The 26,327-nt window shown below is 37.5% G+C and overlaps 1 pseudogene; it reads left to right on the top strand.

The window, feature by feature from the left end:
• Positions 1-22,257: 22,257 nt before the first annotated feature.
• Positions 22,258-23,550, top strand: LOC112933711 (transducin-like enhancer protein 6; annotated as a pseudogene).
• Positions 23,551-26,327: the final 2,777 nt, after the last annotated feature.

Here is a 26,327-nt window from a genome sequence, read left to right on the forward strand (position 1 = left end):
TATTCCACATATTACTAAAACAGTGATGTTAATACTAGTATTTTGTCTTAAATGATTTAGAATTTACAAATTTAACAAACGAAACTAAATATTGAGTGAATTTCAAACTAGGAATTTATGAACACTTCAAAACACATGCAAAATGTAATTTTTTGAAAATACAAATATTACACAAACATACATATTTCTAATTTTAAATTTTAGCTGTACTAGTGCTCAGCATCTTTGATCTTCAGTCCTCAATAGTTTTGATTTCTCTTTCTTGGTTGACCTCAAGGGTCATTTCTGCCCTTAGTCCATATCTTACCACATAGTCTTGGTGACTATATATGTTTTTCTAAGTGACTCCCAGAAGCTTTACTTTAAATAATAATGATAATTGGTATCGTTTTTATTATGTAGGAGGTGAAGAGAGGATGGAAAGAGACAGGAAATCTCAATGAAATAAAATGGCTGGGAGAGGTGTGGTGAGAGCTTTGGGGATGGGAGCAAGAAGGCAGGGAGAGGGCAGGAGATATGTATTGAAGAGAGAAATGAGAAATGGAGGACATTACTGTGTCATATCTGAAATAGTGAAATTACAGTAATGAAAATCCTGGCATTGATATGCTAAAATAACATGGGTTGGCTTTTGGTTCAAACAAGATGTCACAGACCCATTATTTCTGTTCTTCTCTGTTAAGCACAACTACAAAGCCTAGAAATGGTGTAAGACACAACCAGAGGATAACTCTGCTAGGAGGTAAGAAGAAGATGACCTAGTTTTGGATCCTAGGTCTAAAAGAATGACATAATGGTAGGAGGTTTTGTGTCCTCTCACCCATCAGAAGGTCACACACCTGTTATTTCCTGACTCCTGATGTAGCAACATAAGAGAGTCCAGGAAAGCCTGAATTGAACAGAAGTCCCTTTCACAACATTGGGTAAGCCTGATGGCCCTGGGAAAAAGGATAGATTCAGAACTCTGCCAGAAACAAGGGGCCACCTCTTCCACACCAAGATTAGAACTCCACTTTTTTACCAGGAGATACAGAGGAAAGGTGGATGAACTAGCAAGAGAAACCCAGGTATAGCAAGTTTCCAGGAAACTTCTTTGTACCTGCAGGCTCTTTCTTCCCTGACCTCCAAATCCCAGATGGGCCAGCAGAACCAGAAAAAGGGACCTGGTTACGGCAATTGGCTTAGGCCAGGCTATCTCTTTGTCCCTAAAGACCTAGGACTCATTTCTATGCTCAGAGTCACTAGGAGGCTGAGGGACACTGGTAAGGGAATCTCACCATACTACACTCTCTCCTGACAAGAAACATTTGATGACCCAGGTTGGGAACTTCTTTTTACCCACTAAGTACCACAGAGGACCAGAGGGAGCCCCATGGTCACCAGATAATCATGGTGGAGAAACCAGTGCGATGAGGTGGATAGGAAGATGGTGACAGAGGTTGAGATCAGGATTGTAAAAGGACTGATTATGAAGATGCTTGAATGCTCTGTGAAGAAAGTTGAACCCTATCTGATAGACAGTAACTAGCCAATAGAGGTCTTAGTGGAGGGGAGGAGGTAGAGGGATAGAGGAGGCCTCTTTTTTGTGTAGCTAAGTAGCTTGATGTACACCATCAAACCAAACATGGGTTTCAAAGCCACTTTGGCCATCCAGCTACATGATACTGGGCAAATCATTTAATCAGTTTTATGCTTTGTTTCTTCATTTATAAATTGGGTAAGAACATATCATCAGACTATTGTGTGAAGATCAAAGACTATCATGTGTACAAAACTGTTTTGTGAACCATAGTTTGCATTTCCCAAATAATAGATGAACGTTGTCTCACTTGTGCATGTTTCCATGGTTCAATTAAGATTCTATTATATATGTCAGACTTGACATCATATATAACATTGTCATGAATAAATGATGATTATCTAATGCATTAAGTGGACTTACTTAATTTTTAAAGAAGTGTACAACTCCAATACACAGCCAATTTCGTTCTTCTCTTGTGATACTGGCATATGCAAGGGAACATTTGAGTTTAAAGAAAATTAAAAGAATTCATCACATTTCTCCCTTTTGGCTGGAAGTTTCTCTGCTCAGATTTTTCACTTTACTGCAGTGAAGTTTCATAAGGGTTTTCCCATCACAGCAAATGTATGTTGCTTATTTCCACGCATAACAGATTATGCTTTCATTAACACTCCAGCTGCTGCATTTCTCTTCTAGCTTTTTAACATCCATAAATTCACATCTTTACATGTTCTTGTTACCCAGATAATGTTCTACAAAGGCACAGAAATACAATCTGTTTTAAAATTCCAGAGTAATTTTAATGTGGACAAAGACATTTCTAAGATAATTATATTGAGAAGTTTGCTGCCTATATATTATTGTCTACAGAGTTACTGTTTTTATTTTTATTTTTCAAAGATTTTTATTTATTTATTCAGGAGAGACACAGAGAGATAGAGAGGCAGAGGGAGAAGCAGGCTCCATGCAGGGAGCCTGATGCGGGACTCAATCCCAGGACCTTGGGATCACACCCCGAGCCAAAGGCAGATGCTTTAACTGCTGAGCCACTCAGGCGTCCCGAGTTACTGTTTTTAATGCAGAGTGTCACTGTCCTGTCTTACCCTCTTCATTCATCAACTTCACCCCCGTATCCACTTTCTGTAAATTTTGGTCCTTTCTATTTATGTTCACATACTTGGTAATCCCAACTACTCCTTCACATAGAAGGACCTTAATTCTACTCATTCAAATCTGGCCTTTCTCCCAGATGATAATGGGAACTTTTTAACTTCTAGACATTTCTTGGCAACCCCAACATGGCTACTTCACATTTACATAAAACATACCATAGGATCCCATATTATATACAACACTCTCTTCTTTTCCTATCTTCCAGTCAACTCCACTCCTTTAAGTGAACATGGTACAGAATTTCTGCTCATCCAAATCTGAGACATTAGAATCATCTTGGACTTGTCTTCTTACTTTTTCTGCCTGTCATCATCATTTTCCAATCAGTCATTAAAGTCCTCTCAGTCCACCCTTCAAGCAATTTCCCCAGCTCTTCATTTTCCTTGATCATCATTGTTATGTAATAGTTACCACTTCTATTACTGTATACCTGAATTGTGACACTAGCTTCCTCTGTCTTCCAATCTCTAATCTACGTCCTACCAAAATGTTTCCACTGCCTGCCACTTTGATGCTCAAAAACTTCAATAGGTCTCTACTGCCTGGAACATAAATTAAAAACTTTCTGGCTGGCTGGGATAAATTGGACTACTCTTTCCCATTTTTCACAATAGGTTTGTAAATCCCAGCCTTTGCCAGGTAGTTTTGCAGTATCTCTTCATGTAAGTAGAGTATACTTGCTACCCTGTTGAAGTTGATTGTGTGACTTGCTTTGACTGAGTAAAGATGAGTAAGCATGATGCAAACAGAACTTTGCTTGCATGGATTTCCCTCTCTGTGAGCTATGATGAGAAAAGCATGCCTGAGGCAGGCACTATCTCTGTAAGCTAGGCCCCAGTGTGCAGACACATGAGTGAACTGGAGCCCAACATATAATCGGAGATAGAGCTGCCCTGTCTGTCCCAAAGACTCAAGAGTGAGAAAAAGATGAATTTATCACAAAGTCCCTGTGTTAGGGGGTTGTGTGTTACACAGCATTATTGCAGTAAGAGTAAAGTAATACATTGACTTTCTCAAATGCTCCTTCCCATATTTTAAATACTCTCATATGTAAAGACTTAAGTCTGGTAAAAGGGTCTCTATGACATGTCTCCTTAACTTTTTTTTTTTTTTTTTTTTTTACTATTTTCCTTACCATTTTTCTCTGCTTGTCCTTCAAGGGCCAATAAGTTTTCCTCTCCATTCAATTCTTCTCTAATAACCACAACCTACTGGGAAGTTTTCCTTCTTAAGACTTCTCAGTGTCCACATTTCTTGTTTCATACCTTAAACTTTGGTATTTAATTATCTAGAAGCATATATATGATTATCTTACCATCTTGTTCTCTACTTTTATGAACATCCCATGTTTATTCCTCACCACATGTAGTATTAAGGAATCTTGTTATCTGTCTGTTTCCATGTAAACTTCAAGATCCTGAGGGCAGAAGCTGTATCTGACATTATGTCATCTGTCCAGAGGCAAATGCAGGACCTGACACATAGTAACTAATGTGGGAACCTCTCCAGTCTTTCTCCAGGTAAGGAAACTAGGGAGCCTCATTCCTTCTAGATTGGGTCTTGGAGCTATGCTTTAGGAATCAGCAAAGACTCAAGCATCATCCAGTTTTCCTTTACTCTTCAACCCTGTTCTTCTCTGAATTCTCTAATATTTGGTATATTACAAATTATCCCCAAATGTAGCTCTAAGACAACATGTATTGTTTTACACAGTTTCTGAGATCAGGAATCTAGGAATGACTTACATAGGTAGTTTTGGCTTAGGGTCTGTCATGAGGTTATAGTCAAGGTGTCAACTGGACTGAGGCTGGAGGATTCACTTCCAACCTTATTCCTGTGACTGTTGTTAGGAGATCTCAATTCCTTGCCATGTGGGTCTTTACATAGGGCTACTTACAACAAGAAAATTTGCTTCCCTCAAAGTAAGTGATTCAAAGGAAAGTGCCACTGAAATGGAAGCCATAGTACCATTTTCATGACCCCATTTTGGGGAAGTCAGACATTGTGACTTCTGCTTTATTCTATGTTCCATTACAGGTGAGTCACTTAGCCTAGCCTACCCTCCAAGGGAGTGACAGTAGTCTCTACCTCTTCATGGGAGAATTTTCAGTTTGTAGACCTATTTTTTAAGTCACTGCACCCTCCCCTGGCCAGGCTGTGGTGGTGAATGCCATTTTTATTGCTTTACCTCCCTGGTTGCTCAGGCAAATAATCTGTGCATTTTTTTTCTTCCTGGCTTTAGGATGTTGCTATCTAAACACGGAAATGATGTGAATAAGATGTAAAGGGAAGGAGCAAATTCCATAGGTCTCCAAGCATTCCCAAAGCCACTGGCCAAGATCTATAGTCTATGACTTTCTTTCTTAAATGGATGTCTCCTCAATCTTGGCCTCTCTTCTTTCATTCCTGAGGGTAAGCCCGGAGAAGCTTTGGTGCTCCCTTTGGACCCACCTTTGCCTAGGTCATGATGTTGCTTCCTAAAGGAAGATTCCTCTCTTCTTCCTGAGGTCCTAGATGCAGAGAGTGCTGAATGCAGAGTGGCTAGAGGCCCTGAAATAGATCCTTTGTCTCAGCTGAGTTGTCTTCACCATGGGGCATCATCCAGGTGATCATCATCTTCAGATCCGGGTAGCATCCTCTTCATGAGTCCTTGACACCACAGTAGGCATGGAAATTTTTCTTAGGTTCCTTTTCCTGATAGACAACATGGTATACTGGAAATACATGAGCTTTGGAAGCTTTCGAATCAGGCAGATTCTGGTTCAAAACCTTGCTCTAACACTGTCTGGATTTCTGTATTTGGATAAGTTATTTAGCCTCTCTGAGCCCCTAGTTTTTCCATTTCTTTATCTTCATTTTAGAAGATAAAGTGAGGTTGAACGAAACAATATGTGGAGGTAAACAGCACAGTGTCTGGCACATAATAAGCATCAACCAATGTTCACTCAGTGAGTGAATGAATGTGCTTCAGAGCTACCTACAATAATTAAGGAAGACTGATTCTGAACATCCCTCTCTTGCTTGTAGAAACTGACAAAGAACTGGATTGTGTATTTCTGGGGCAGGATCTTGCTTGTCTATTTGTATTACATGATTTGCTGAGTGTCTTGAATACATTCTCTTGGAAGATTTTTCTATCTGCTTTGCTTTTTGTGACACAAAAGGATTGTAATTCATTTTGTATTTGAAAGCTGACAACACAATGTGAGGACAGCCGGAAAGAGCTTTTTTTTTTTTTTTTTTTAAGAATTCATATTTTAAGGAAGCTTCTAAGAACTGAGAGCTTGGTTTCTATGAAGAAGTATATTTTTCTAATGACTCCTCTATCTTAGCTATTTTGTGTCAAGATTGTCTTAGGCATGGGAAAAGGGGAAGTGTGGGATAAAAGAGGTGAGACTGAGCAGAGAGAATGAAATGCCACTTCTGATACTTACCTTCCGGCTTAGGGACCTTTCCCTATGTATATTTTTTTCTTCTGTACTCTCAATGCAGAGAACTGCTCCTGCCTGATGGATGACACAATGCAATTTGCTTCTCTTACTTTCTTTCCCCCCAGAGATGCATGGTTTTGCCTTTAATATATTCAAGGGCGGCCTTTGCTGTGTCTGGATTGACATTTGTAATTATACACTGTGAAAATATAACGTGGAGAGAGAGTTAACTCTTCTCCTAGATTTTAAAAAAGTTTAATGTGTTAATGCGTTCAAATACCCCCACCTGCAGAGCTGGAGATCCAGTGCCATTTGACTTATTTCTTCTGCATGATAATCACATTCTGTTTAAAAATCACATTCTCTTTAACAAATGAGTCTGTGCTGCTTTGTCGTGTGCTGTGCAGAAATTTTACAATGCTTAACCACCATTCCTCTTTAGTTATTTTCCAAGACATTTGATGTTCTCAACAGCATTAATTGCACTGAGGTCTAGTAGGTTGTAATTAATAAGTTCAGACCTTACTTGTGAAACGGAGCCAGTGAATGGTGGACATCTCACAGTACAGAGACACAGGTGATCACCAGAGGAACTCAAATAAAGGATCAAAAGCTCTTTATACAATAAGCAATATGATAATTTGATGACTGTGTGGCTGGGTGATTTTACCTTCCTAAATATATATTCCACCATTGTCTTCCTTAAGTTTGAAAAAAATATGAGAATAGCTCAATTACAATAACTAGAATTACTTCAATTTGGCAGACCACCCATGTGAAGTATCAAAAGACTTTTCTCCATTGCAAAAATGAGGATTTTTGCATATTGATGTGTACTTGATACTATCATTGATCTAAATGGACTAGATTAAAACTTTAGCATAAGAAGCTTAAGTGATTCAAAAGGTGGGACTCTCTGGGAACTAAAGGTTGGAAACTATAGTGAACATTTATTTATTTTTTTATTCTTTTTCCCATTTTGTAAAAAACTTCCCCTTCTTTTTGCTGGGGAACCACTTCTCACTCCTTTTTAACTCCTATGATTTAATTTCTACCAGTCCAGTCCAGGGCTGGGCTCAGATTGGTTTAAGCCAATTATCATTTCCCTATTTCCTGAGCGTAGTGTGATTGACTTGGAATGGGCAGAAGGTCCACGTCTGGTCAGTGAGCATCATATCCCAGGTTCATGTTTGACCATTGTAGGGAGAGCAGTGCTTCTCCCACTGGTTAGGAAACTGAGAAGAGTTAAGATTTAGAGTTTGGCAACCGCCTTGAGACCAGGAGGAGAGATCCTGTGTAAGAAAGAAATCACAGGAGGAGGGGAACAGAGATGTCTCAGAGATAAAGAGAACAGAATTCTTGAGAAAGTATTTGGGCCTCTGTCTTAAACTGACTTTAAATATAATGCTAGCCCTAGAACTTCCTGGTTCAGAAGTCAAGAATTTTCTCTTTTCCTCACAGAGGATTTGATTTTCTGTTACTGGCAAATCAGAAGACTTCTAATCAAGTCAGACACAAGGAGGATTAGTGCTCACTCTCTGCATTGATGGGACCTATATTTGAATGGGCAGGCACTATCTGGCACATCTTGTTTGGTTCAGACTACCTGGCATTTCCAAGTCTCAGATGTATTTTCTAGTTGTTCTTTTTCTGTTTTTGTAAAAGTAAATTCTGGTCACTGATTACCAATATTCTGCATCTCTTTAAATTTCCACTCTTTAAATCTTATCCAAGCCTCAAGTAAGAGGGGAAATTTCATTAAAACAGTTTCCTACCGTATTGTCTTTTTATCTTCTCCTTTCCATATCCAAGTTGCCCTGCCAAATTTAATAATCGGCTTTGTGACTATATTATAAATCTCCTTTAATGTTCCTCTTTATTGTAATAAATTTTAATCTCTTAACTTCAGGATTCTTTCCTCTCCTGGGCTATTGAGATTTCCCAGGTATTTAAAATGATTCACCTGCTTGAGTAGTTTATTATCTACCACTCTCTATCCCCCCCCCCCCACCTCTCACAAAGAATCATGGCTTTTTATAGAAATTACCACATTCACATTCAGGCTCTTTTTATGTTATCATGGTTTAAATTCTCTGCAAGTTGTTTCCAGAGCTTGTACAATGTTGTAACATTGGCATATAAATGTAAACAACTTAAGGCTACCCCCCAAAACACATGTACATGCGAGTGCAAGCACATGCACACATGCCTCTGTCATTCCAGTTTTCCAATTGAAAAGAGAGTTCCTTAGGTATCCAATCACTGCCTTAACCTCTCTTCTGTGTGGGAACCCAAATGGTTCTTTCATTATTTATCTTTGAATTTTCAATCTGTACCTGGATCAGGTAGGACCTAGTAGTGTCTTTTTCTCCATCCCTTTGCCTCTATACAAATAAGGACTTAAATAAATCCAAGAAGCCTATTCTTACTTGCTTTAAAGAGCCTCCAAAAAAGGAAATTCAAAATCTTTCTTGGGGATCTATTTCATTGTCTTATTACTCTTTCATTTTCCGCTATCTCCACGACTCCCTTCCATTATTAAGAGAAGTTTCTTCTCTTGATGTCTGCATCTTCTACCTGTCTGTCCATTTCTCAGTTCTGTTGGATCCACTTCTTTGATCTAGTTTTGAAACGCAGGAACATCCCCAAGATATGAGCTAATCTCAGTTGTAGAGGACTACAGTCAAACTTCCAGCTTTCAATTGAATGTACCCACTAGTGTATTTAATGGGTACCTCAAATTCAGTATGTGCAAAGAAGACCTCATGGTATTTCTACTCTCCTTGCCCTTCAGAGATAACTGTATTTTGTTTTGTTGTCCTCCCATGTTTTTTTTCCATTTAGTGGCCCTATCTTCAACCTAATCACTAGCTAAAAAACTAGGTGATATCTTTGACTTCTCTACTTTTTACGCTGCCTTCTGTAATATCTGATCTGTACTATATTAAATTCTTTCCCCCAAATGTCCTTCTTATCTATTCTCACTTTTATCTTTTCCTGGGACAGGTTCTCCAATGGCTACTTAACTGGTCCCATTGTTTTGTTCCTTCTAGTATCTTCCATATTATTATCAATTTGATCTGTCTAAAATATAGAGCATATAATGTAGGTTCTCTGCTCAAAAGTCATCAGTAACTGCCTATTGCCATAAGCTAAAATCAAACTTCTTGGCATGGCTACAGACATTAAAAGCCCAGACTTGACATTCTCCTTTAGTCACTAATTGCCTGACTTGGGAAAATCTCATAGTTTCTCTATGCCTCACTTTCTCTACTGTAGGGATAACAAACACCTTCCAGAATGATCATAAGAATTAAACTATATGATACTTGTAATGCAGTTAATGCAGCACCTAATGCCTAGGCAGCATCAGAAAATGATCATTGCTAACATTAGGATTGCTGTTGTTATTGTGTACCAGTATAACAGTCGTTACCAGCTTGGCCACCTTTACCTCTTAAGAGCTGTGTGACTATAGCAACCTCTCTGTCCTTGTTTCCTTATCTGCAAAATGAGGAAAATAATCATAACTTCATAAAGTTTGAGGGTGTTAAATTGGCTAGTTTAGAGTAGTGTCTGACCCACTATAAAGCATTGTAAAAATGTCAGATCTTATTCTTGTTATTCTCAAGGATATCATGAAGTCATTTCTCAAAGTTATGGAGTCATACTTCTGTACCTTTGTCTCTACTGTTATGTGACAAATATATGTCTCTGTTTTCTATCATGAATTCTTAGTTTCCTTTGTGCCCTGGGTCTGTTTGGCATCTGGTGAAGTCTGTTAAGATGTTGTCAGAACATTTTTAAATGCACAATATAAAATCCATAAATTTACACAGAAAATGAATTATATTTAAAAATAATCAACAAAAGTTTAAAAACTGAATTTGTGTTAGAGTAATGTATGTGCTTTTCTAATGGACTCATAAATAAGATGTAACAATTGGCCTAATAATTACTGTAATTTCAAGGAAGCAATGAACATAAATAATATTTCAATTATCTATAATGTAGAACATGCCATGAGAGTACCTGTGATTTCTACTTGACAGAATCACGGGTTCTACCAAAACTATTATGTGTATGGCTTATATTAGTAAATGAAGGAAATGTTAAATGTCAGAGATTGGTGAAAATCAAGATGTGATTTTTTTTTCCCATTCAAATTCATAGAGTCACTCAAAGGCTCATAGAGTTCAAGAAGTTCTTATCTAGATCCTATACATATTTTAAAGCTGAGTTCAAACATGCTTTCTCAAAGTCCTACTTAATCCCAGCCAGTTGTACCTTCTTTATCCACTCATGGCACTATGTTCTTTTCTTTTATTAAAGCTCCATATTTTTTTTTCCTCTGGCATGTTATTAACTCTATGCACATGTTCCTCCCCATCAAGGATGTCAGACCCATGGTCAGTCTTCATGCTGATACACAGTACCTGTGACTGAGGAGGCCATGGTTGGGTAGAAATGTGAGCATGAAGTGGGCAGCCATTACTTATCTCTATTTCCCTAACTGCCCATCGCAACATAAAGTACAGCATTTCTGAGAATGTAGCTCATTTCATTATAGTGTTATTTACTGTGCTGGTTCTGCTGCTTGGGCTGACAAATTGCCCCTCCAAAAGGCAGGTTCTAATCCCATATGCAGTCCCTGCTCAGTGGCAATTTATATGACAAGCTCTCTGAGTTTAGGCAAATATCCTGATATTTTAGCTCAGTTATTCTGACAACAACAATTTCTGCCTTATGGAGTGCATATGTCACCAGAGAAAATCAGCTTCCTAGGCTTCCTGCCTGTTGCAGGAACATAAATTTTCATGGTGAACTTGAAATGCAAATTATGTGCCTTGATACTCTTTGCAAATCTTTGCTTGCACCTAGCAGCCATCTTTGCAGAACTTTGGGTAAAAGAGAGAGAGAGAGAGAGAGAAACAGAGAGGAAGGAAGAGATAGACGATGTAAGGAGGGAGGAAAGCTATGCTTTATTTTCTTTGTTGCCTGGTGTCCACCACTGAGCATACATTTTGAATTTCATGTATTATGATTTTAGGAAAAGTAAGTAGATAATTAGTTTGAGAATTAACAAAAATTAATATCTTATAGTAAAAACTTGTTTTAGCGTTTTTTCCTAGTACTAATTTAGAGCAGAGTTTCTCAACTTTAATACTTTTGACATTTTAGACTGAATAATTCTTATTTGTGGGGGAAGACTGGTCTATTTCAGGCTATTTAACAGCATCTTTGGGTTATAGACAGTACAGGCTAGTAGTGTGCCTCCCCAAGTTGTAACAATCAAAAATGTCTCCAAATATTGCCATATGTCCCTGGGGCGGGAGGGGGTGGGAATAGCCCACCCTACCTCCTGCTCCAAACCAATAGAGAAACATTGATTTAGAGGATAATGGTTTCCTATTGTGTGTCAGACTCTGCTTTTTGTTTTACATATGTCTTCTAACTTAGTCTTCATGTAGTCCCATAAAGTAAGTGCTATCATTATCCCCATGCTTTAGATGAGAGAGAAGATTCAACGAGGTAAAGCATAGTGAAAAATAAGGGAAACTAATGGGAAGAGATGGAAAACTAATGCAAAGAGTCAGTCAGTCAGTACATGAAGTAGTCTAAGAGTAGGGATAGGAAATCTGTGGTACCATTCTATTACCTGTATGCCTAACAGATATGTCATAGCTATTTCCAGCAGTCTATCTTGAAGAGCTAAAATGATTATTAAAGTGGGCTTTACTAATAGAGTAAAATTGACAAGGGAGTTAAGATTTCATTTACCACTCTGGTTGGACTAAGTCTTCTCCAAAAATGGATTTTTTTTGTGTGACTGTGCTTTCATAGGTCACATACAGATAAGTGACCACTGTGTAAGTACACTATCTGTATTACCAACACATAGGGAGGGTCTTTAGCATGCACCCTTAGTATATGTTGGTACAATAAATATGTAGTATCTGAAATTTTACCACTGGTAAGTCCTGCATGAAGATATAACATTGCCATCTTTCTTTATTCTCATTTAAATGCATATACTTAAAAATATGTAGTATCTAGAGGTAATGACTGAATAATAACAGACTTATGCAACACTAAAAGTAAAATTGTGGAGATCAATATATTCATGTGGTAGATGAGGAAATTGAGGCACAGAGGGAAGAAAAAAAATTTCCAATACAAATTATGGACTAAGTCTGTATAGAAAAGTAATCCGTGGAAACTAAGTTTCAGTTTTCCTTTTTACTGTATCATCCATGACTTAACACTTTACAATGAGCACCCTATAGGGCATTTTCTGTCGAAAAGGAAGGTCCTTGGTTAATTTAAAAAAATGTAGAAGGAAGTGGAGAAATAGTAGTGGGAAGGAGGCTAACTCAGTAGGACAGAAGCAAAAGATTACAGGGAAGATCAGGGAAAACCAGGGAAGTACTTCATCAAAAGCCCATTGGCTGGGTTGAATTCAATAACAAATGTTTTTGAAATTATTCTTTTATATCTTCATTTAGTTTTCATTTGGAATGTTCTAGAGCCAGATTTTTCAAACTTCAAAGTCAAAGACACAGACAGGACAGAGACAGATAAGGATTTTGAAGCTTCAGCAGCATAAGACAAAGAGAGGTAGGCTGAAAATGAACTAGGAATTTGTATTTAGAATGGCAGTCAGCTCCAGATCCTCTGTATTCAGTCCCTTTATGTTGAAGCTCTAAGCACCCCTGCCCTGCCATGTGGTCGTATCTGCAAATAGGGTCTTTGAGAGGTAATTAGGATGAGATGATATTATAAGAATGAGGTCCTTGTGACAGTATTAGTGATTTTAAAGAAGAGATAGCAGAGAGTTCTCTCTCTGTGAGAAAACTACCTCACGTTTCCATCTCATGAGGACACCGTGAGAAAGTAGCCATTGCAAGGAAGAAATACCCCACCAGAACTGGACCATATCTCATGAGGACACAGTGAGAAGGTAGCCATTGCAAGGAAGAAATATCCCACCAGAGCCCTGATTTCAGAGTTCCAGCCTCCAAATTGTGAGAAAATAAATTTATGTTGTTGAAGACACCCAGTCTATGGTATTTTGTTATGACAGCCCAAGCTGGTAAAGATAATGTTTCACCAAATAGAGAATAACAATAAAAAATATAAATTATTTAAAACAAAGAACCAAATAGAAAATTGCAGTTGAACAGTATAATAACTGAAATGAAAAATTTACCAGAGGGATTATACAGCAGATTTCATTAGGAACAAGAAAGAATCAATGAACCTAAAGATGGATTAATTGAGATGATTCAGTCTGAAAAATAGATAAAAGAATAAAGAAAAATAAAGAAAGCCTAAGAGACTTGTGGGAGACCAAAGCACATCAGCATACTCTTATTGGAAGTTCTAGAAAGAGAGGAGAGAAAGTAAAAACATATTTGAAGAAATAATGGATAAAGTTTGATACAAAACATTAATCTACATATCGGATAAACTCAGTGATTCCAAGTAGGCTAAACTCTAAGAGATAATAACTAGAGACATTATAGCAAAACAGCTGAAAGCAGAGACAATATTGAAAGCAGCAAGAAAGAACAAAATTATCATGTACATGGTGTCCTCCATTAGAACAAAAGTTGACTTCATATTAAAAGCGTGGATCCCATAAAACATATTCAACATGTTGAAAGAATAAGATTGTTGTTTGAGAATTCTATATCCAGTGAAACTATATTTCAGAAATGGAGAAGTGAAGACATTGTCAGTAAGTAGAAACTGAGACTATTTTTTGTTGGCAGACCTGCCCTGTGAGAAATAACAAAGTCCTTCAGGCTAAAATGAAATGATACTACAGAGTAACCTAAATCTATTAGAAGGAATAAAGAGGACTAGCAGGTTCTCTTTTATTTGTAAGTAAATATAAAGGCAATATAAATGTATGCTTGGTTTGTAACTCCTTTTTCTTTCATTTGATTTAAAGACATCTACAAAAAGCAATAGTTATTAATTTGTGTTGATGGACATTCAGTTTATAAAGATGTGATTTGTTTGACAATCAGTATAAGAAGAGGTAAGGAAATACAGATATATAGGAACAAAGTTTTCATATGCTATTGAAATTAAGTTGGTATTAGTCTGAACTACAATGTTACGAACTAAAATGTTAATTGTAATCTGTAAGGTGATCATTAATAAAAAATAATAAAAGAGATGGCAAAATAATTAAAATAGTACACTAAAAAATCTGTTTAACATAAGGAAGCAAAAGTGAAGGAAGAGAGGAACAAGAAACCATAAGATACATACAGAAAATAAATAGCAAAATGGCAGGTGCAAATTCTACTTTATCAGTAATAACATTAGTTATAAGTGGATTGCATACTCCAAAAAAGGCAGAGATTGGCTGAATGAGTTTAAAAAAAAAAAAACTATCCAGAGTACCATCACCAAGATAGCAGCATGGGTCATTCCTCACTTTACTCCCCCTCACAAGCAAAACAACTGACAAGTATTTAAAAACAAGACACCATTGAGAGATTTCTAGAACATGGGATGAGGCTGAAACATTTTCCTGTACCAAAGAGACCAAGATGGACTACATTAGAAGGGGAGGAGGAACAGCTAAATGCTGACCACATGGCTCTTCCTCTACGTCAGTTCTGAACAATGCAAAAGGAATTCCTTTTCCTCTAGTTGGAATAGATTGCCCAGGGGAACAATCAAAACCCCAAGCATTGTGTTACTCTGTAAGAGCTTCTACTCTGGACTCACCTCACAGGCAATTATTAATATGTGCCCAACATTGATGCACCTAATAGGTAAAACAAAAACTAACAGAACTAAAATGAGAAGTAAATAGCAATAGAATAGTAGTTAGGAATTTCAATATCCTACTCTCATCAATGAATACATCAGATAAATAATCAAAATAAGGAAATAGTGGGTTTGAACAACACTAAAAACCAAATGGACCTAAGAGACATATACAGAACACTCTATCCAACAAGAGTAGAGTATATGTTCTTCTCAAATATTCATGGACCATTTTCTAGGATATAGACCATATGTTCAGCCACAAAGCAAATCTTAGCAAATTCAAGAAGATTGAAATTATATTAAGTATCTCCTCTGACTCCAATGACATAAAACTAGAAAGCAATAGTAAGAGGAAAACTGGAGAATCCACAAATACGTGAAAATTAAACAAACACTCTTGAATGATCAATGGATCAAAGAAGATATTAAAAGGGAAATAGAAAAGTCTCTTGACTGGAAGCACACCATATCAGAACTTGAATGATGCAGCAATGACAGTTGTAAGAGGAAATTTCATAGCAATAAATACTTACATTAAGAATCAAGAAAGAAAGGAGGAAAGACAATCAAGAAAGATCCAAATAAATAACCTAATCCTATACCTTAAGACATTAGAAAAAGAAAAACAAACTGGGCCCAAAGTTAGCAGATGGAAAGAAATAATAAAGATTAGAACAGAAGTAAATGAAATATTGAACAGAAAAACAATAGAAAAGATGAAATGAACCAAAAACTGGTTATCTGAAAAGATAAACAAAATTGACAAACCTTTGGAAAACATAGAATAAAAACTTCCTGACATGGGTTTTGGCAATGATATTTTTGGAAATTACACCTAAAGCAAAAGCAACAAAATACAAGTGGGATACATCAAACTAAAAAGCTTTCTGTGCAGCAAAGAAAACCATCAACAAAGTGAAAAGACAACCTATGGAATGGGAAAAAATATTTTCAAACCATATATTGGATAAGGTTTATATCCAGAATATATAAAGAACTCCTATAACTCAATAGCAAATAAAAAACTCCAAATAATCCAATTAAAAGTGGGCAAAGGACCTGCTAGACATTTTTCCAAAGAGAGAATGTATGGCTAATGTACATGAAAAGGTATTAAACACTGCTAGTCATTAGGGAGATAAAAATTATTATTATTTTTTTTTAAGGGAGATAAAAATTAAAACCACACTGATAGATCACCTCATACCTGCTAGAATAAAAAAAAAAATTAAAAAACTGGCATGGATGTGGAGAAAAGGGGGAGCCCTTGGGCACTGTTGGTAGGATTGTAAATTGGTGCAGCCACTATGGAAAACAGTATGGAGATTGCTCAAAAATTAAAAATAGAACTACCATATAATCCAGGAATTTGAATTCTGGGAAAATAGCCAACAGAAAAAAAAAACACTAACTAGAAAAGATTGCTATACTCTCATGTTCATAACACCATTATTAATAATACCAAGACATAGAAACAACTGAGTATCCATTAATGGATTAATAAATGAAAGTTGTGCTATATATGTACAACTGAAATTTTATTCAGCCATAAGAGATGTGGAAATCCTATTTGCAACAACATGGCTAGAACTTGACGGTATTATGCCAAGTAAAATTTGTCAGAGATATAAAGACACTACTATATAATCTCACTTATTTGTGGAATCAATAATAAAAAGCTACCAAATTTATAGCAAAAGAAGTCAGATTTGTGGTTACCAAAGGCAGGGGGTGGAGGAGCGGGGGAATTAGATGAAGGTGGTCAAAAGATTCAAACTTGCTGCTATCAGATAAATAAATATTAAGATGTAATGTACAACATGATGACTATAGTTAACACTGCCATAGGATAAATAGGTAAATTGTTAAATGAGTAAATCCTGAGTTCTCATCCATGAATAAATTTTTTGGTATCTTTTAAATTTTATTTTAATTCTGGCATAGTTTACATGAAGTGTTATATTAATTTCAGGTATACAATATAGTGATTCAACTACTCTGTACATTATCTAGTGCTCATCACAAGTGTACTCCTTAATTCTGTCATCTATATCACCCATTCCCCCCATCTCCCCTCTGGTAACCATCAATTTGTTCTCTTTAGTTAAAAGTCTGTTTCTTGGTTTATGTCTCTTTTTTCCTTTACTCATTTGCTTTGTTTCTTAAATTGCACATATGAATTAAATCGTATAGTATTTGTCATTCTCTGACTGACTTATTTTGCTTTGCATTGTAATCTCTAGCTCCACTTGTATCATTGTAAATGGCAAGATTTCATTCTTTTTGATGGCTGAATAATATTCTGTTATATATGTGTATATATATGTATGTATATACATACATATATACATATATACATATATGTATATATATACATATATATGTATGTATATACATACATATATACATATATACATATATGTATATATATACATATATGTGTATATGTATGCACATCTTTTTTATCCATTCATCTATCGATGGACACGGGCTACTTCCTTTTTTTCTTTTTAAAAATTGTATCTCTATGGTGATGGATGTTAAATAAACTTTTTGTGGTGATCATTTTATAATATATAGTAATCAAACTATCATGCTGTATATGTTAAGCTTACACAACGATGTATGTCAATTATTTCACTTCGACTGGAAAAAATAATTCCACTGAACTCTGTCTAAAAAGATATGGTTTATATTCAAAGACACAAATAGGTTGAAAGTAAAAAAATAGAAAAATATATACCATAAAAAATAACCCCATAATCTAGAGTGGCTCTACTAATAGTAGACAAAATAGACTTTATGATAAAGCTTGTTATTAGACATATAGAAGGATATTTTATAATTATAAAAGGTTAATTTCACCAAGATGGTATAATAATTATAAACACTTATAAACTAAACAATGTAGTCCTGAATACATGAAGCAAAAACTGATAGAATTGAAAGAGAGTCAACCAATTAAACTTTAATAGTTGGAAACATCAATGTTCTATTTTATAGAATAGCTTAAACACCTGGATAGAGGATGAACAAGGAAAAAGACTTTATCAACACTAAACTAACTATACCTAATACATCTATAGGGTTCTCATTCAGTAACTGAACAAATATATTCTCAGTGCATTGGGAACATTCTCCAGAATGGATCATATATTAGGCCATAAAACAAGTCTCAATACATTTGAAAGAATTGAAATCATACAAAGTATGTTGTTCCCTGATGACAATGTAATGAAATAGAAAATTAGCAACATGAGGATATTTGGAAATTTCCAAATATGTGGAAATTAAACATTATCTTCCTAAAAAACCTAAATAACCAGTGAGTTGAAGATAAAAATCACAATGGAAATTAAAAAAATACTTTGAAATGAATGAAAAGGAAAAAAATGTATGCTTTATTAATATAGAAATGAAAATCCTTTACAAAATACCAGTGAACCAAATACAACAACATATAAAGAGGATTATATACTAGGATCAAGTGGGATTTATCCCACAGCTATACAAGGCTTGCCTAACATACAAAAGTCAATCAATATAATATGCAACATTAATAGAACAAATGGGAATAATACATTTGATTATACTAATAAGATGCAGCAAAAGCATTTTGCAAAGTCCAAAATCCTTTCATGATGCAAACAGTCTCAACAAACCATGAATAGAAAGGAACTTCCTCAACCTGATAAGGGTAATCCATCAAAACCCCATAGTAAATTAGCATCATACTTTAAGTGTGAGAAACTGAAATATCCCCCCAAGATCAGAAAAATAGCAAGGAAGTCCACTCTCATCAATTTTAGACAAATAAAAGAAAAAGAAACAAAGGGATACCATATGATTCATGGGGGGAAAGTGCTAGGACAACTGGATGTCCACATGCAAAAGAATGAAGTTAGATCCCTACCTCATGCCATTAATAAAAATCAACTCAAAATGGATCAAAGACCTAAAGGTAAGAGCTAACATGAAAAAAACACTTAAAAGAAAAGAAGTATAAATTAATATTTCTGACCTCTGATTAGGCAGTGGTTTGGCAAATATGATACTAAAAGTACAGACAACAAAAAGGAAAAAAATGGATAAATCAGACTTCATTAAAATTTATATGTTTATTCTTCATAGGATACTATGAAGAGAGCATAAAGACATCCCACAGAAAGGGAGAAAATATTTGCAAATTATATATCTGTTAAGGAACTACCTACAGAATACATAGAGAGCTTTTACAACTCAAAAATTAGAAGACAAAAGCCTAATTAAAAATCAGGGAAAAGATTTGAATAGGCATTTCTCCAAAATAGTCAATTAGCATTGAAAGTGCTCAACATCACTAATTATTAGTGTATTCCAAATAAAAATCTCAATTGGATACCACTTCACATGCATTAAGATGGCTACAATAAAAAAGACAGACAGTAATAGCAAACATTAAGATGTAGAGAAATTGGGGCCATCCTGTTTTGGAGATGGAGATTGGTACAGGCACTTTAGAAATCAGTTTGGCAGTTCCATTGAACTATCATTTGACCCAGAAATTGTACTCCTTGATATATCTCCAAGAGAAATGAAATTATGTTCACAGGAAACTTGCACATGGAATTTCAAAGCAACATTTCTCATAATGGTCCAAACATGGAAATGACCCCAGTGCCTAATAATTAATAGATAATGAAAGTGTGGTGTGCCATTAAGAAGTATAAAAATAATGAAGTACCAATATAAGCTACAGCCTCCATGAACTTTACAGCCTCATGCTAAGGGACAATAGCTAACTAAAAAAGGCCACATATTATATGATTTCATCTATATGAAGTGTCAAGAATGGACAAATCCAAGAAAATATTAAGTTCAATAGTGGATACCAGGGTTCCAGAGGAAGGAAAGATGGAGAGTGGCTGCTAATGGGTATGGGGTTTCTTTTGGGGGAGCTTATAAGGTTCTGGAGTTAGTGGTGATGATTATACAATGTCATGAAGAGTATTAAATGAATAGTACACTTTAAAGGTGTGGATTTTGTGGTATGTGAATTATATCTCAAAAAGTATGATAACTCATATTCAAGTTATTTCACCATTAAAAAAGAATAGATGTGATTGTGTCAAATAAGTAAGAGCAGGAAAAGCATTCTCAGATTTCTATAAAGGAACTGTTTGGGCACTGGGAAGTCATAAAGATGTGCCACTCACATATACTTCAAGCTACAAGCATACTACAATTGATGCCAGACATAGGACAATACAATGGATTCCAAAACAAGATATTCCCTGTACTCCTGGTGATTCAGTTCTAAAAGATTTAGTAACTAGCATCATAGTGATGACCATTGATTTTATAATAGACATAATCACTCCAGAAAAATCTAGAGCTGTGCTGTCCAATATAGTAGTCACAAATCACATGTGTCCATTCAAATTCAAATTCAAATTCAAATTCAAATTCAAATTCAAATTCAAATTAAATGCAATTACAACTCAATTCCCTAGTTGTACCAGCACATTTCAGATGCTCAGGAGCATGGTTGGCTACCATACTGGACAACACAGAGCAGTCCCATCATTGTAGAAAGTTCTGCTGGACATGATTGGTTTTGAGAGACATGAATAGAGAACAGAAGGAAGGGAAGGGGAACAGTAAAGGCGTCTAATAAAAAACCTTCCAAAATTTACAAATCTTGGGAATTCCAAAACCTTCTAAAAGTTATTCAACAATCTGAGCACTGAGCACCTGTCTACTATGGGTCATTCTAATCAATAGCAATTGATCAGTTGATACATTGATTTATTCAGTATTGTAGAATAGCAACTAATACGGAAATCTGTGCTTGGGACATGGTATAAAATAGCCAAACTGTCATAGTGTCTCTTCTCAAGCAGCTTACATTCCAGTGGAAGAGATAGCCCTTAATCAGCATTTATAATATAATAAAGAAATATAAAATGACAAATGTGATAATAACTCTGATGAAGAGGTATCTGGACCAGTGAGAACATATGGGTGGTTTGCTTGACCTACTGTGGAACATCTTTTCTAAGGAAGGGGACACCTGAGATGGGATTTAAATGAATAGATTAAGAAAAAAGAAGAACAAGTCAGCCCAAAGACAGCATGCACAAAGGCCCTGGAGCATAGGGAGTTTGACAGGAAGAAGGAACTGACAGGTCCACTGGGCACCATCACAGAAAGCGAAGGGAAGCTGGGTATGAGCTGAGGCTAGAAAAGTGGAGTCACTATTCTCTGTACCTGAAGCACCAGCATCAGCTGCAAACTTGTCTCTAAGTCTCTACCCCAAGCCTACTGTGTTAAAATCTCTAACAAGATCCTCGGGTGATTAGTAGGCATATTATTTGAGACATAGTCTATTTCAAGAGTCCACAAACTGTGGAACGCAGGCCAGATCCTCCCTCTGCCTGTGTTTATGTAGAGAGTTTTATTGGACCACAATTTTGCCCGTTCATTTATGAAGTATCTCTGGCTGCTTTCTTGCTGCAGTGGTGTGATGCAAAGGTTGCCACCTCTGTGGCATCGGTTGGCTGGCAATGCTGAAAATGTTTACTATCTCACTCTTTACACAGAAGTTTCCTGATCCCTTGTTTATACTGTGCCATACCTCAAAGATAGCATTAAAGATTTGGCACTTATTCTGAAAGCAGAGGAAACCTGTGAAGACTTCCCTTTTGGAAGGATTGCTCTGGCTGCACAGAGGTAAAAGGCAAACAGACAGCAGAGGGGTGCTCATTCTCAGTCTGAACTTGGATGATCCTCCACAGTTTCCTCCCTGTTGTCCTGGGCTTCCATCTTCAAGGAGAGTCTTTGACAAAAGTCCTTATGACTACTCCCTGAAGAGACCTACTGGGGCCATCTCAGCTCCCAGGAGCACAATCAAAGGATAAGGAGGCTCCTAGGAACTTTGGCTCATCCTGAACTGAACTATTGGGGTGTCCTGGATCAGCTCCAATAGCAGTTCCCCAGGTTCCTCCCTCACCTGATGGCACAGATGGAGAGCATGTACTACACACTCCAGAAGATCTGACAGGGTCTTCAGGAACATCATAAGCAGGCAGAACACTTCCTGCAGACCATGGTGACCTGGAGCCAAACTCTGGCTTCCCTGCCCAGGGAGTACCAGATGAGCTCAGTCTCCTCTGGTGAGCAGCCTCACCAGAATTGCTAGGGGCCACACTGCCCCAGGCTTCCCTGTACCCCGTGCTCAAGACCCCACAGCCCTCCAGTCTCCAGGGGCCACACTTTAGAGCTGTCATGGCTACAAGGTCATCAGACTGGCCCAAGGAGCCCTCTAGAGCAGATGCTGTTCTAGTCCACTAGCTGAACATGCAGCTTTCCAGAGCCTCTGAGCCCCAGGATGTTGTGACTGAGCTACTCTGGCAGATTTTTGTTGAGACCCACATTAAGGTGGGTTAGCTATAGAACAAGAGGACACAACAGGCACCAGGCCTGGAATGCCAGGACCATATTACTTGGGACTGGAGCCATGTACCAAAGACACTTTTCTTCTCAGCCTACTTGTGCTTCCAATCCCAGTGCCCCTTGAGGGTCCTAAAGAAGGGAGCACAGAGCCAGGCATCAAAGCAGAGGGGGTGCTATCCCATGTGGCCCAGTAGTCTGCTTGGAGAATCTATCCATTTCTGAAGCCCATATGCTGGGACCCTGAGGACTTTGGGGACATGTGGAAAAGACCAGGCGTTGTGTTGGCAATCCAGAAGTTGGCCATCCCACATAAAATGGAGAAGATGCAGATGCTAAAACATGGGGGAATCAGTGCTGGTCAGGGCTGTCAGCAGCTTCATGTGACATGGATTCATCTATGGGGAGAGTGGTGTCAAAGTATGGAGCCTGGTCAACCAGGTTGTAGAGGACAGGTTTCCTGAGAGCCACCTGTGTGTACAGACCCACCAGGTGTACTTGCACACCTGCCTACTGTCCTCAAACAGTATGACCATGCTGATGAGTGGCCATAACCTGGCTGGTATGTGTATGTGGGGCTTGACAGTGCCCTCCTTGCATATGAGAGATGAGTTGCCCTGTGTACGTATCACCTGCCAGGCCCTGGCCTCCTGCCCTGAAGACAACTTGGCCTTCATTGGCTTCACTTGATGGCACAGTCAGGATCAAGGTCCTGCTGGGCCACCCAAATGGAGCCAAGAGCATTGCTGTTAAAGACCAGAACATCTGGACTGGGGGTACGGGGAGTGGGGATGGATCTGGACACCTGCCTATGGTGCTGGGACCTGAGGACCACTGGGGAGCCCAAGAAATACCAATTTGAGTCTTAGATAATGAGCCTATCCCCTAGTCCTCAGGAGGACTGGGTGCTGGTGGGCATAGCCAATAGCCAACCGGCTGCAGTCCATCTAAGTGGGCCAGAAGCATGTGATGGGGTATAAAGAGGAAACCATCTTGTGTCTCAAGTTCTCCCCTCTTGGTTAGTGGTGGGTGAGCATTGAGATGGATGACCTAGTCAGCATCTACAGCATGCCTGCAGTGACCACAGAGTTCTAGGTACTGGAGACTTCTTCCATCCTATGCTGTGATGTGTCCCTCAGTAATTGCCTGGTTGTCACAGGGTCCAATGACCACACCTCGGTATACCAGATCACCTACTGAGGGGCTTGGCACTATGGTTCTGACTTGGGATCCTTTTTTGGTCTTTTTCCTCCAACAAAGTGGCGGCATTGTGGTGGGTGGGCTGGGTTTATTTCCCATTGCACATTTGGGCCAAAGATCTTTGTAATATATATGTAATAAAGCAATTGGAAAAAGTGGAAAACAAACAAACAAACAAACAAACAAAAAACCCATAAAAACAAAATAGGCACACAGAGCTCGCTCCAGAGGAACTTAGGGTGAGAACCCACTTTGTCTCCCAAATTGGTTGTTGACTCTTTTCAGGAGGAAGAGGAGTATATTATTGCCTAGTTGTTTGTTGTTGTTAACTCCTTCAGTGCCTGGCAGAGTGCTGTTTAGCCAGAGATTGGTTCTATTTAATGATTTGGTGAATAGCTTGACCTTATTGCAGTTAGTACACTCCTAGAAACTTCTTTTGTGGACACTTCAAAAGTCAAAATGCCATGATGCCTGATATGCCTTTAACAGTTTCCTTGACAGCTCAGCTATATATTTGACGTAGAACCTAGGCCAATATAGTAGATGGCAAGCTCTTGACTACCTTGTACGTTTGAGGAGAGTAGAGGAGACAAGAATCAGATTCCAGTTTCCAGTATAGATAGGACTGCAGGAAGAAGCCTCTCTGAGCTTCAGATTTTCCCTCCATGATATGAGGAAGTGGGGACTATTTATATTTAAGATTTCCCAAAGCTTGAGCATCTTTTTGTCCGTAGAGTTGCATAAGGTCACAAAAAGAGGACACGAGACACGTCTTTGGCTTATTGAGCTCTTCACACATCATACACAAAGCAGAGCTGATGAGAATACAGAAAAAAAAAGACAACTCTGCAGTCACAAAAGAGATCTTCGAATTATGTATTTTTTTAGATTTTAAATACTTCTGCTTCCTTTCATTTGTACAGATAATTGAACATTACTGGCTTATTCATAATGAAACCAACCTTTTCTACCAATTAGGCAATGATTGTGTCGACTCTGGCCTTACTCACTGGTTAGCTTGCTTTTCTTGTCATGAGCTGGCAGTATTTGAATGAGTTGAATATTCAGTGAAAAAAAGTTGAATGTTTATAAACTCACCATGACAAATGGACATGCCATCACATCCACAATGTAACCAGAAGAAAGTGTTTTGAGAAAGTGTTGGGTAATGGTTTCTGGAAGAGGTTATAACTTGATGTATAAAAGGAAGGAAAAGCTTTAGGGATAATAAATTACTTTGAGCACAGATAGGTTTTTAGCAGTGTTGCCATCTCCTGGGCAATATGCCTGCTACAGAAGTGGTATTTCAATGCATAAAAAAGCAGTTTGCAAGTTAACCAGACTGTCTAATGGCTGGTACTAAAGTAGGGAGGAATAATGTGAAGTCAACTCTATAATATTTTGTGGATGTAATTTCTTGGCATTATCTTCCATTGATTTTCATTGATGATATTCAATTAAAACATTATTTCATCAAGTCATACTTTATCAGGTGATGATGTGGAAAATACAGAAGCAGTGCTGGCTTCGTGGGCGTGGAACTTGTGCACCTATGAACTACCTCACACTTAAAGCACTAGGTGTTGGGTTTAATGCTCTAATATTACCATCTGGAAATCCTTAGTACATTTTGGACAAAGGATCCCACACTTTTGTTTTCACAGGGCTTGCAAATTATGCTGATTGTTCTGTACAGAAGATGGTGGAATCTGTTACTTCCCTCAAGTTGGTTACAATACTATGTCTTAGTATCATGTTAGGGCAGTAATATAAGAAGTTGGTTCATTTTTCTGAGTCTTGGTTTCTTTGCTTTGTATATAAAAATACTGCCGGGGATGTGACCTGGGAAAGAAATGGAAGACTTAAATTATTAAAGTGGTTTTCTCAAAGTAAGCAGTCAAGTCAGGAGATTCAGACTTCCTCTCCTGAGTTTCAGTCCACTGAGAAGGGACTTCATGAGCAAAACCTCCTGCTGAGTTCAGAATAGGATTCAGCCACGGACTAGTGGTCTCACATCTCCAGTTGCTAAGGAACTCAAGAACATCTGGATGTATTGAAAAAGTACCACAGGGGAAGGAGATCTGGGCAAGGTTATGACAGAAAGATTCATCAAAAATGAGAACCAGGATGAACAGGCAAAACAAAGGTCAGGTCCGCAATACCATATTAAAATCTCCTGGGACTATATATGCTTTGGAATTCAGAATTTTTCTTCTTTTGAAAGGTATCATGATGCATTTTTCATTGATTATGTAAAACCTCTCCAGCATGTCTGGGTAGAGCCTTATAATCAAGTGTGTTAATCTTTTTTTGCAGTGAAATGTAGAATTGTTCATATCAAGTAAGAAAATTTAGACTATGAGGAGTTTTATGTCAGTTCAAATCAGGCTTTGCTGCCAAATGTAATCAGGTCAAGTTTTACCACAAATGGATTGCAAACCTTTGGTTTTCAGAGAGTTTGGATTTTAGAATTGTGGATAAGTAATCATAGACCTTTGTTAAACAAGATATAGGGAAATGGGTCATTAGAATTTAGGAGAGAAGAGATAGGTCTAGCATTTCTCAAGTGAAGCCAAGTTAGGTCCAGTGTCTTCCTCCAGTGGCTTGTCAGAGAACCCCATATTTCCTTCCCATGACAGCCAGAACACAAACATTATGCTGAAGTAAATGAAGACCTAAAATACAAAGCTATGGGCATCAGTTCTTAGCTTTTCTCCTTTTTCCTGTTGCTCATGCTTGGCAGCTTCTAGAATACATGATCTCTCTGGTCATATTTT

This window comes from Vulpes vulpes, chromosome 9, assembly GCF_048418805.1.
Source record: "Vulpes vulpes isolate BD-2025 chromosome 9, VulVul3, whole genome shotgun sequence".
In the NCBI taxonomy this organism is placed as follows: domain Eukaryota; kingdom Metazoa; phylum Chordata; class Mammalia; order Carnivora; family Canidae; genus Vulpes; species Vulpes vulpes.